We start from the raw sequence: 14,494 nt of genomic DNA on the forward strand, positions 1-14,494 counted from the left end.
ATAAATATGCAAAAATTTTGTTTCTATACATCAGTTAAAATAATTTTTAAAAATTGTAACTGATAAAATGTGAAATAGGGCTGGGGAGATAACTCAGCTGGTAGAGTGCTTGCCTTGCAAGCACAAGGCCCTGAGTTCGATCCCAAGTACCGCAAAAAAAAATAAATAAATAAAAAAAAGTGAAATAAATAACATGCTATTATACATGCATTGGGTTGGCAAAACATAAGAAGTTAATCTAAGTGTTGGCAAGGGTCTAGAACTTTAGTGTCTCTAATATACTGATGATGAAGGTGAACAGATGTAAACACTTTGTAAAGTACTCTGGCAATATCTGATAGTGACAAAATGCATTCAGTCATGACATCTAGCATTTCTAAGATTCCATTCTATAGAAATTCTACCACATATGCCTAGAGAAGTATATGAATATTTTCACTGGAAGATTGTTCATAAAAGTGAAAATTTGAAGCATCACTAATTTATTAAGTAGTTATATTTTACAACACTTAAACATCACTTGAATATAGGCAAACTAAGATAAATTAGTTCTATTTCTGTATACCAACTTTCTAAAATATTAAAATTTAATTTAAAGCTGAGTGAAAAAAAATTTAGAAGAATAGGAGTGGACAAAAAAATATATGAAAAAATATTTAACATCACTCATCATCAGAGAAATGTAAATCTAAACCACCATGAGTTACTACTGCAATGACATAGTTGGAAAGGAAGTAGAGAAAAGGGAACTTTTGTACATGATTAGGAATGTGATGAGTACAATTGTTACGGAAAACAGTGTGGAAGTTCCTTGAAAAATTAAACATAAAACAACCGTATGATCCAACAGTCCCATGTCTGGGCACACATCCCGAGAAAATGAAATCAGTCTTTTGAAAAGACACTCTGGTGTTCCTGCAACAATAATCAAGTTACAGAAAAAAGATGGGAATCTGCCATTTGTGACAACACCAGGGACATGTAGTACTCTACAGGAGGTGGAAAAGCCAGACTCAGACAAGTGCTGTGAGACCTCACCTAGATCCAGAATCCAAAAAATGTTGAACTTACAGAGGTGAGTGGAACGACTGTTTCTAGTGAGGAGAAATAGAGTGATGTTGGCCAAACTGAACAGAATTTCAACAAGATGAATTAGTCCTGGATATCTGATGTGCAGCATGATCACTGTAGTCAATGTATTTTGTACTTGAAATTGGCTGAGAGAGTACAGTTCAAGTGTTCTCATCATACACACACACACACACACACAGATAACTGTGTGAGGTGACACATTAATTATCTTGATTGTGATAATCATTTCACAATATACACATATATCAAAGCATCACACTGCATACTATAAACATACGCAACTGTAAATTGTATTTCTTAATTATGTCTTAATAAAGCTAGAGGAAAACAACATTTCAGAGTATGAAATATTTATTGTTATTTACTATTAATGTAAACAATTAAATGATATCACATGTTCATTATGAATGTATAAAGATGTAGCAAAGTATACCATATAGACTGATTAATGATTCCTTTTTGATTAGTGAGTACATCTTGGATATAAGGAAGCTGAATATGCTTGAGAAGAGTTAAAAATATACTTTAAAAACTAAAACTTACTTTGTATTTTGAATTTTTTTGAAGCCAATACAACATAGCATTACCATTTGTTAAATTTGGTAGCACATATTTTCATTTTGCTCTTTTACGTTCTATACGTTTTGTTGTATCAGACAGCATAAAATGCAGGGTTTGAAATAGTTAACTGTTCTAAAGGCTCACTGCTCTGGCAGGTCCACTCTTGCACCAGGCATGGAAGCTAGGCCAGGCCAGGGCAGGCTGTCTGCGCTCCCAGCCACACTGGATTTCCCTCCAGCATGTACTCCTTGTCCCTTTGCTGTCAAGACGTCCTGACTTTTATCAGAAACAGTTTTATTAAATTTACCTCCTTCACTTCCAAGTAAAGCCATCATCTGTTATTTCCAGGAAGATGAAAACCCAGAACTAAAGGAAAACTGATGTCTAGGAGAAAAGTAGCTTCACTCACTTTCTCTTTCTAATTAGAATATTATTTTAACTTACAACAAAATAGTTCATTAAGACACCGCAGTGTTTAGATGTGTGTATTGTTGGAAGGAGCTAATGTGCAGTATAAACAGGATTACCTCATAGCAGGACATATTTAAAAAGTATTTCAGGACATAATATGACTTGTAATAACAAAACAATAAAAATTATTTATGATTTTACTACAGTCAGGCATAGTGTACAGTAATTTATGATGTTAGGCTCGCATGTGAAGGACTGAATGTACAATCATCCGATGACCAGACCGTATATTAAAACCATGACTCACAGTTTGTAGCAACAAGTCCTGGACACCAAACACATTCTCTGTAGGATTACCCCTATTCAGGTCTTGATCAATAACTTACAACTGCTCGAATTTTCACCTCTGCTTCTAATCTAGGACCAATGGGAGAAAACCAATTTTTTCCCTTTATCACATGGAATTCCCCTGCTCTCAGCCTGCTCCCGCCTCTCCCATGCAAACACCATTTGATCAAGGCATACCAGGGATCTATCTCTTTTTCCGCTACAAAGTGTGTATACTAATGTGCCTGCTTTTGAGTCTCTGCCAACCACAAGCAATGGTGTCTGACTTCATTGCTATCACAGTCTTTGGATAAATTTGGGTGGTCTTCATTTATTTTAGCACATGTGTTATCAAATTCACTCCTCTCAACAACCTTATGAGGAGTGCATTATTACCTCCCATTGAAGAAAACGAGGCACAGTGCCATCAGGAGTGGATTAGCTTACAAGAGTGGAGCTCTTGCAAATGAGATTTGAATCCATGTTAAAAACAAACAAACAAAAAACTCAGAGAGCGTACTCTCTCTCACTCCCCCTTGGAAGGTACGATAAGAAGACAGTGTCCATGAACCCAGAAGCAGACCCTCTTCAAACACTGAATCTGCTGGTGCCTCCACCAGCAGATGGTACTCTGTTACAGCAACCTGAACTGACTGAGATAGTTATAAATCTCAACTGGCCTGTGATGGGCCAGTATCACAGCAAGCAATGGAAATAGAATTCTTTTTTCTTTTTTATTCCTGTGGGTTCATTTATCTGGGGTGGTTTAATTCAGAAATTTATTTTAGTAGTTTTTCAAATAAATAATATATTTCACTGAAGGAAACAATGCTGATAAATTGTACAAACACACACAAAAAATGTTATGCCTGATTATGCCACTCAAAAATAACCACTATTAATGTGTGTTTGCTGAGTGAACTTTAGAGTTCCTCTTCTTGGCATCACCCCAGGGCTTGTTGTACGATGGGGCTTGAATAGATTCTGAATAAATTAACAAACAAATTTACATATTTACATTTAAATACATGTATTTCAGTGAAAATGGAAGGTGCTTGTTATGGTTTGGATGTGAGGTGCCCCCCAAAAGCTCACATGTGAGAGGATATAAGAAGGTTCAGAGGAGAAATGATCGAGTCTTGAGTCTGAACCTAATCAGTGAATGGATCCCTGATGGGATTAACTGGGTGGTGACTGGAGGCAGGTGGGGTGTGGCTGGAGGGAGTGGTTCATTGGGGCATGGCTAAGGGTACATATTTTATATCTGGAGGGTGGAGACTCTATCTCTCTCTCTATCTCTGCTTCCTGGTGATGCGAGCTGCTTCTCTCTGCCACACTCTTCCGTCATGATGTTCTGCCTCACCTCGAGCCCCGAGAGGAGCTGGCCTTCTATGGACTAAGGCTTCTGAAACTGAGCTTTCAAATAAACCTTTCCTCCTCTATAATTGTGCTGTTCAGATCATTTGGTCACAGCAGTGAAAAAGCTGACTAAAACAGTGCTCTTTAAAACATTATTCCTCTGCAAAATGAATCGATAAAATTTAAATTGTGATACCAAAAATATACAATGAGATGCTTTTAAAATGAACAAAAATGGGTATTCAGGCAAATCAATTAAGAATATTACATCACCCATTTTGACATTTGCAATGATTCTTCACCTATCAAAGCTTTTAAGATGTTGTCTAATAAAGAAGCAGACTTAAGCTTGGCTAAATCAAGATTTCCCAAACTTATTTAATCACAGAGTATTTTTCTACAAATCCGCTTATTCTATAAATATCAATCATTTCTTCTCTCACGTTCCCATAATAAAAGTCTTGTCCTACTGATGACTCTAAAATAGTCCAAGGTTATGGCCTCCTCTACCCGGCAGCCACTGCTTATTGGACCAACTACAGACTTCTGATCTAAAATGGACAAATCAGACACCAACTAAAAACATTAGAATTTAAACATAGGCACTGATTTGGAAAACTGGAAAATCAAGTAGATAAGCGGGTACTGATGCCAGCGCCTCAGGACAACCGTAATGTGCAGAGTGCGAGCAGATGCACGAAGGGAAAACCTTGTTAGAGAGAAACTGAAGAGACAACGGACTCTTTTGAAGGACGAGAGAGGGAGGTGTCCCCTGATGACAGCCTGAAAGTCCTGAGCCTGATATTTCATTTGCAATTGAATTATGAAGATCGCTTACATATTTATATTAAACATAGCTTTTAATTGAGCTCATTTTTATCCAGTAAATGAAGCTACTGCCATCCTTGTTAATGAGTACATGACATCACACCTGTTAGCTTCAGAGGTCCCTGAAGCCTCTCGTACTTTTTAATATTCAGTGAGTTGTCAGTACATTGCCTCGGTCGGGACCTGCTTGGTGCCACTTGTCTCTTTTATCACTGCGCCTCTCCAATCAAGATGAGCAGGCTTGGGCTTTGCTGCTTCTCAGTCACTGTCCTTCTTGCCTAAGATGGCAAACCTCAAGCACTAGTCACAGGGAAACAGTCTTTTCTATACTTTCCCAGGTACCTGTATTATCGGAGACGGTGGGTTTAGTTCCGAAATGCTAAAGAATTTAGAAAATCCCCACTCTCTTGACAAAGCCAGCTTTTCAAGCTTATTTCCTGCTGCCAATTTAAATCAACAAACAAGAAAATCTCATTTGACAGTCAAAGCTGAAAATAACTTCCTTATTTTAGAGAGTCCTCATTGAAAAACAGCCATTTCTTCAAAGTGGGTTCAGGGCGGGGAGAAGAAAGATTCCAGAACAACAGTTACAGTACATGGAAATTAATATGTCTGAAATATCTTTAAAGGGTTGTCTTTAGATATTAATTTATTGTAGCATTGAATTAATATACTTAAACAAAAACATAAAACAAACATTAATAATGAAAACAAAAACTAGGGAAATCTAATGTGTCAAGGACAAAGCAGAAAGACAGCTAAAATAAGAATATGTTTAAAATAGGGAAATAACCTGTAATAAAAAAAAGGAAAAAAACTTTCCTGGGAAAATAGTATAAATTGGCATATCTTGTTAGCAAGGATCTGAATATTTCAGATACACTGGCATACACCTTTATTGCTGATAGTCAAAGTGTTTTTTAAATGCCGAAAAAATTAATTAATGGAACTTTGTGTGTGTGTGTGTGTGTGTGTGTGTGTGTGTGTGTGTGTGTGTAACAGAATAGAGATACAAGTCCAATTCCTCTGTCAACTTGAACATTTTCCCAGATAGAAGCCAAGAAAGGCTTTTTTAAGTAAGGAACATAACCTCAGGTTACAGTTACATTGTCTTCCAGGAAAACATATGTGCATGTTTTTGGAAAGCAACATTTTATCTTCTACCATCAGGAACATGTCAAGAGACCTTTCTTAAGAAGAGGCAGAGCCTCTGGCAGGCACAAGAATGAGATACTTAAAAGCCAGGACCAGTACCGTATTTTGCCTCTTTCCATCTTTCATGTGCAGATCTCAGAGTATATTTTTCAGTATTTTGTGACCTGTTTTTGTACCTATGTGAACAAGCAACTCCACCAGATAATGTTCGACACAAAATAAATTGAACCTTGTACATTCTATTCATGCTGCAACTCATTTATAACTTGGAGAGCCTCTCTTTTGCTGTTTACCGCTCTACAAATATGGTGGCAAATGAATTCTCACCCCTGCAAGAACAATAAACGATCTCATGACGTGTCCCCCAGATTACAGAGAGCATTGTACTGAAGCACATTATCAGTTAAAGAAGAGCCGTATGCTGGGTACCAGGGTTGTCATATTACTGATGTACAGGACAGGGTCATTCACTTTAGCCAGTTCATTAACTTGCCAATTCTTTCCTTCATTTGTTCATTCAGTCCATCTTTTTACTTATTCAGTTCATTTTATTTTTGGAGTCTAAGTGAAATATATAACAAGTTTCTTTCTCAGTTGAACTTTTATGCCAAGTAAAGGTCTCGAACATCATGGATGAACAGAGATGGCAGATTTCAGATTCTGAAATTTGGAACTGAACGTGTATTCTCTATTAAATTCCTTCCACATTTCCTAAATTGACCAAATGCTTACTCTTTTGCCCCCAAACTCTAATTTTTTTTTTACACCTAAAATGTCTTTAACATTTTCATGATGTTAAATATCAGTTTTAATCCCAGGATGACATTTTGTAGGATGCTATATAAATATCAACCACTCATATTTTAAGATATCTAGCACAGTGTCTAGACCACACAATAGAATCAAAGATGGAAGAAAGAATGAAAACCCTTGCAAGATTAGAATATATCTACAACTTAAAATCTAGGTCTGAAACGTGCAGGGAATATCCCCATGTTAATCATAATTCAAAAAAATGAAACAATTATCTGTTCAAACTATTAGATCATCAAAGGTCACATAATAAGGATTATTCCATTTTTAAGTTTCCTGAATTGAGTTCTGAAGAGAAAGTAGCTGAAGAACACCAGCAATGGGTCACAGTCATTTCATAGCCCAGAATATTTTCCAAAATTTCAAAATGTTGTAAGAGTATAAAATGGGTTTGGTAACAAATTCCAAGAAATGAAAGGTCACCTCTAATCTGAGGAAATGTTTGAGAAGTCGTATGTAAGGGATTAGAAAAGTAGTTGTGAAGTTAGATGTGAAGACCTCTAACTTCCTTTATAAAATCTAAAGTGTGAGACAGTTTTATTATTACAGCTTTTGACCCAGAATATGAATTATATTAACTTAACCATTAACATTTATGCTATGAGTGGAGCCTAAGTGTGGGTATGAAATAATGCGAATGCAATATTAAAGTAAAATAAAACTCACATCTTACTCTTTCAAATGCAAGTTTAATTAAGAGAATAAATCAGCCTAATGGATTAGACTTCACCTCTGTAGCTAACTTTCAATATGGCTTTATTTTCTAACTTAGTTGAAGAATTAGATGCCAAAAATATTAATGGACTGTTGATTTACTTTTCAGGTAGAATTTAACTTTCCATATTTAAAAAGATAAAAGGATAAAATTCAGGTTCAGAATCACTAGTTTAAGAAATCTAGTTATATTTTATTCTTTTTGCACTGTTTAAGATATGTCGAGATACCATTCAGACAATAAAAAATATTTTTTAGCTTTCTTTTAATTCTTTGATGTCCCACAATTAGACTTAGTTGTCCACAACAATAATATATTAAGGAGAACTGATCTCAATTTAATTATGAGATCACACATTCAGGAATATATTTAATTCAAGTGACACAAAGAATAATGTCAATATATTATAGCAGTTCAGTCATGGCCTTTGGATTTCAGATGGCACAGAGTTTTCATTCTGACCTAGACTTTCCATTCCCTCATCTGTAATATCTGGACTCATCAAAAACTGCAAGGAACATATGAGAAAATGTCTGAAGTTCTAAGAATATTTCCAGGCACAGAATAAATAAATGCATATCCATAGTAAGTATTATTGTCATGCTTTCTATAAGAGAACATTAGTACTTCCTCACAGAGTCTCACGGCCTCAGACATCTGGTATGTCAATCCCAGTTAACGTGTGGACTTGCCTCTCTCAGTCTTCCACCCATGAAATCCCTTCTGTTGCACTCTTGACCCTTCAGCATTCTATCCATCATCAACCTATACTAATCAACAAGTAACTTCTATGTGTTCCACAGTAAGTATGGTAATTCACTTCTGGGTTTTGCCTCCCCAAATTGTCCTAGTCCTAATTTCAACATCTGTGGTTGTGACTTTATTCGGAAGTAGAATCTTTGCAGAGGTAATTAAGGATCTTGAGGTAGGGATGGCCTATTCAAGTGGACCCTAAACCCAGTGACAGGTGTCCTTATAGGAATGAGGCAGAGAGAGATTTGATAAAGAGGTGATGTGGCAGCAGAGGCAGGGCAGTGCAGCCACAGGTGAAGGCATGTTGGCAGCCACCAGGATCTGGAAGTGGCGAGGAAGGATTCTCCTCTAGATTCATCTAATGGTGACTTCATAACCATTGGCCACCATTTCTCCTTCCCCTGTTCACCTCCACCTCCCAGCCTCTGGTAACACATTCTACTCTCTGATTCTATAAACGTGACTTTTGTAGGTGCTGCATCTTAGTGAGATTAATGGTATTGATCTCTCTGTGCCTGGCTCTTTTCGCTTAGCACAATATCCCCTAAATTCATTTACATGGTTACAAATGGTGGGAGTTCCTGGTTTTTATTTTTGTTTCTGTTTTTAAGGCTTAGTAGTCTTCCATTGGGTACATTAATACATTTAAAGACTCAATTAATAAGTACTGGTATTCTATTGCATAGTACAGTGACTGGCTAAAAGAGATTTTTTAAAATATTCTCACCACAAAAAAAAAAAAGAATATTTTGAGGTGGTATATAGTCTAATGGCTTGGTTTGACCATTCCACAATGTATGCAGGTATTCAATATATTTACTTTTTATTCCACAAATATATACAATTATCATTTGTCCAGTAAAAATAAAACAAAACCATAATGAAGAAAACAATAGTGAAAATATAAATTTATGTTGTTTTAGTTGTTACATGTTTGGGATAATTTATTGCATCAATCACAGAAACTACTAAAAGCTCCTCATTGTCTTGCCCTGGGTGGGTCCTGGGGGATCCTGTGAATTCCATTCCCATGGCGTCCCTCTCTAGTGCAAACCATTTTTATTCTTAAGACCTAACATATCTCCCATATTAGAAATGCAGTATGTGTCCTATGAATTTTTTCCAAATTTGTCTTCTAAAACCTTTACCTCTTCAGTATTTGTACAAAAAGAAGACACCTACCCTGCTCCTACTTTGTTACTATTTTCTAATGAGTTCTCAATCACTAGCCCTCATTCTCTGTGATTTTCAGCATGGAGATCTCCATCTTTGTCTCAGTTCCTTTTCTTCTTATTCTATTATTTTTGCTTTCAACTTCCTTGTGGGTGACCTCTTCAGCCCTTGACCTTTAGCTTCTTGCCCTCTCCCTTCCAATGGTCTCTCCCCACTGCACTTTGACCAATGCTACAAGATGATCATAGGCTTGACTTTGTTGTCACCAACCGCTGCACCACCTTCGAAATTCTGTTTCCAACTTTCTTCTTTTACCCTCGCTCATCCTGTTCCTCTGGCTCTGTTAGAAGCAATTTCTTGTCACTGTCAATGCTTTCAACCCTCCAACTGCCACTCATTATCTACCCATCCTCACCCCTTCAATGCTCTGGATAAGCATTGCTTGGCTGCACCCTCCTCCATGTCTCTGCTCTACTCTTGTAAACGAATGCTTCCCTAGCAAAATGCCCATCCTGGTTGCCCAAATCCCAACACTCTCCCTGAGGAACCTTGATAGCACAGTGTCAGTTGTCATTACACATCCATGACCACATCTTAAACTGCAAGTCCCGTCTACACGAAAATTCTTCCAGTTTTGTGTACATTCCGTCTCTCTTATTTTGCAAAAAAAAAAACCTTCTCAAAACAGAAGTTTCTTCTTTCCCTTGTTTATATACTTTTTTTCCTCCAGGCTGATCGAATGATGTCACTAATGAACCATGTGGCACCAAAGGTCACTCTGGTTCTCATCTTTCACCACCTCAGTGAACTCAGTTTACCACTCCTTTCTTTTTGACTCTCCCTCTTTCTTTCTTTAACACCATTTTCTCCATTAGGGTTTTCTTTCCAGTACTGACTGCTTCCTCTCTGCTCTCTGCTGTTTTACCCCCTCTGAAAGTCAGAGTGCTTTGGAGCCTCTTCCCAGACCATCTGTTTCTCCCAGTGGTCTGCCCTGCCTTCCATAACCTCGTGCTTGACACAGCTTTAAGGACCATTCTATGCTGATGCTTCCACAAATATTTTTCTAGTCCAACTTTTTCCACTGAGTTCCAATTCTTAAACCCACCCGTTAACTTGAACTGATCACTAGAAGTTTAATCATTTCCTCAAATATAACATGGCTGTAACAATATTGTTGATAATCTTCAAAATCCTTATTAAAGCAGACAGATGTGCAAATAGAAGAGGATTTACCATAATCTCAGTAAAGATGGAAGAAGCCAACCAGCTGCACGACCCTAAAACATAGGGCACGTTCTTCTTTCTCATTTGTACTCGTCACCAGCCACTTTCTTGGACCAAGCCAATTGCCTCCTGATCAATCTTCAGGGTGTAGACCCCTCCCTGAACACCCTGCACTAGTGTTTCAAATGGAAATTAGCTATTACTCCCCTTCCTTACCTTGCTCCAGTTACTTCTCATTGTGTACTCTATGATTTGATCTCTGCCTTCTTCCTCTACCTCATTTTTACCCTCTCTTCTCCTGACTTTCTGGCTTTCTTTCAAGTCAGAAAATAAACCAGCCTCATTCTCAACTTAGGGCTTTCCACTTGCTGCTTCCTCTGTGTCTGGCCAAACTACCATAGCTAGTGCTTTTCTCTCATTGACCTAAATGAGTGCTTGGCTTATAGAAGTCACTCACTAAATATTGCTGATATGAAAGTACTTTTATTCTTCACATGAGAAGGAGAAAAATAAAAACTTGGACAGTCAAAAGATCCATTTGAAATAAGTTAGTTCATTCATATCAATGTACAGACAAGAAAATTAAAGCCTAGGAAAGTTAAATGACTTGCCTCCAGAACATTTAGATATTCAATCGAAGACATAGGAAGAAATCAAGTCTTCTAAGTTTTAGTTGACACACTTGTTTATCACAGTATGTGCAGCAGATGTTGATAAACGTACAGATTATGAGCACCTCATATGTCCCTATATAGCATGCAGTGCTCAGAATTTTCAGTTCAGTATCAAACTTCTCATTCATCATGGATCTGAGACTTCATCAGAGGAGAGGGCCTAACTTAGGCACCCACTTGAATCATGGTGTATCACTCAGTGCCAGGAGACAAGAGACACAGTAAATATTTGTTGAATCAAAGTATAATTGGATACTGATAAATATTAATTCAAAAATTTGTCTTCCTATCATACCGAAGATATCTGATTCATTTATGAAATACATAAAAATTAAAACTTAAATATGAGTTCTTTTTAAAGACTTAAAGCTTTTGACATGATCTTCAATAACATTTGTTTATATACTTATTTATTCTCCAAAATTATATGCTCATTGTCTTATACATTTTCATGGATCATAGATTTGACTGAAAAAAAAATGCATCTTTCCAGATAGAGAAAGAACATTTTGCTAATGATGTTTTTCACTTACTTTTTGTACTCTCACATTTTACATCAGGATCACATGCAGACTTAAAAATTTTGGGATTCTCAGAGATATACTCAGAAATATACTAAAGGTACCTACCAACTACACAACCCTAAGACACAGGGTTGTGAAACCAAATGTAAGTCCCATGAAAACAGGGAGTTATGTATTTTTTTTCTACCATAACTCCAGTTCTCCATTCTCATCACATAATAAAAATCTGTATATTCAATAAGTGAAATAATAAACATTTAAAATATTGAATTAAGAACCAATTGAGTGGAACCAGCCTAGGTACCAGTCAACAGATGAGTAAATAAAGAAAATGTGGGGTAGATAGGCAATGGAGTTTTACTCAGTCATAAAGAAGAATAAATTTTATCATTTGTTGGTAAATGGATGGAACTGGAGAGCATCATGCCAAGTGAAATAAGTCAGACTTGGAAAGGCAAGGGTCAGATGTTTTCTCTCATGTACAGAAGTCAGAGAGAAATAAATAATAAAAATGGTGCAGGGACAATCTTGTGAAAATAGAAAGGAGAACAGTACAATAGAGGAAGATGATCCAGAAAGGGAGGAGGAATGGAAGGAGGAAGAACTACAAAATGATAGTGGCCAAACTATGCTATGTGCATGTGCAGGAGTATATCACTTTTAGGTATAACTACAATATGTCAATTAGAAAACAATAATAAATAGAAGTAAGGCCAGTAGAGTAGAGGAAGGGGAAGAGAAGGAGGGAGGAGGGGAGGAAAGGGGAAACACTAAGGATGGGAATGGAGCAAATTATATTCTATCCATTTATAAAGATGTCAAAATGAACTCCACTATTATATATAGCAAATGCATTAATAAATCAATAAAAGATATAAAGTATCAAAAACCTTGAACTAGTAATGTTAATATTTTCACAATGTGCAAACACTAAATAACTAAATAACAATAGACCAAAAAGCAATAAAAAAGGAACCAATTAAGGGAGAGATACTATCTTATACTATCTTCGAGAATATTTTCACGTGTGGTTGAAAAGTTTGTGGGAGTAACTAGAAAATCCTTCAGAATAAAGAGCGAAGAAGTCAGGATGAGTTTTGGTCATGAATTTACAGAATCTATTGATTACTTGATGATTTTATTTATTTATTTATTTTTTTGCATTACTAGGGATTGAACCCAGGGATTTTTTTTCTCATTTTTTAAATTGGTTCATATTAGTTATTCATAGCATTGTATTAATTTTGACATAATTATGACCATATGGACTGTAATTTGCTCTAATGCCATCTCCAGTACTGCACCTTACCCTCTCCACCGGAGTCCCTCCTGCTATCCCTTCCCTCTACCCTACTGAATTCAGGGATTTTAACAAAAGGAGGAGAGGTAATTTGTAAAATTATGAGCAAGATTATGAGAAACACATATCAGTGAGAGATCCTCAAGAGGTTCCAGGGAAATGGGAAGAATATAAATTTGATACATTAGCAGTTAGGCAAAGAGCATTAAGAGACAGGATGGGTAACCAGGGTAAGAACAATATTGTATTGGTATTCCACAATTGGACAAGCACAGCAAAATAGAGAGTGGATAGTGGTTAAAGGCTCTAATAATAAAGAATTGCATAAGAATTAAAGACTTAAACTACGTTGGTGACAATGAAAGTCATATGATTTGTCATTGGAACCAACTACTCAGCAATTTCTAGCACCTTACAATTTGGGCATCCCTATTTATCTCACATTTCCTCTTGCACACCTTTCTCCAGAGTAGTTTTCTCTTTCCAACCATATTGTTTGCATGATGCATTCATCTGTTTCCACCTCTGGACCCCTTGCACTTGCTGATTCTGCATGAGTTTTCAAAACTGCATTGCAGCTATATTGCCATCATTGTGACAGACTTCATCCTGAACATCCGGATTCGGTAATGGGAACTGTTACCTGAGCCAGGAGCAGGCTGGGTTGAATTTCACTGAGGAGGTGACCATGGCTCACAGAGGCCAAAGAAGAGCTACACAGCCAACAGCCACTGCTTTACACTCTTTCTCCAAAGGCCTCTTGGTGGGTCTCTGTTTGCTTTTGATGCTGCTACACAAATAGATGTTCATCAACTATGCACCTTATCTGTCATGGCCTTTGATACAGTCACCAAATGAAACATGAGTTGCCGTTACTGTTTATTATTTTATTTCTAATAATCATGAGTGTTAAATTTATAAATAATGTATTTTTCACATATATTTTCTTATTTAAGTGTCATAGCAACCCCATTCTTATTATATCACAGGTTTATTTAAGATGAAAAATGAAAGCTCAAAGGGATCATGTGATGCCGTGCATCTGCTGCAGCTGGCAAGTCCTGATTCTGGAGTGAATATGGAATTGAAGGGTACCAATGAAAAGACAATGGATTGTCAGGTTATGGGAACAGAGGTGTCTGTCAATCGGTGAATGAGTAAAGAAATTTGATATGTATACACACAATGGAGTTTCATTCAGCCATAAAGAAGAATAAAATTATGTCATTTGCAAGAAAAATGGATGGAAGTGGAGATCATAATGTTGAGCACAATAAGTCAGACTCAGAAGAGTGCCATGTTTTCTCTCATATGTGGGCACTAGAGAGAAAAATAAGGGGAAAAAAAGGGGATTCCATGATAGTAGAAGGGAGAGCCCTAGGGTAGGAGAAGGGGCTGGGGGAGGGAGGAGAGAAGGGGGAAGGAGGCATTGGAGAGTGAAATTGATCAAATTATGTTTCTATGCATGTGTGACTATGCTACCATGAAACCTGCCACTCTGTGTAATTAATGTACACCAGTGGTTTTTTTTAAAAAAGATAACAGAAAACAGCAATTTGTTCACAGCCAACCTGACAATTCTCCT

This window comes from Sciurus carolinensis, chromosome 15, assembly GCF_902686445.1.
Source record: "Sciurus carolinensis chromosome 15, mSciCar1.2, whole genome shotgun sequence".
Classification (NCBI taxonomy): domain Eukaryota; kingdom Metazoa; phylum Chordata; class Mammalia; order Rodentia; family Sciuridae; genus Sciurus; species Sciurus carolinensis.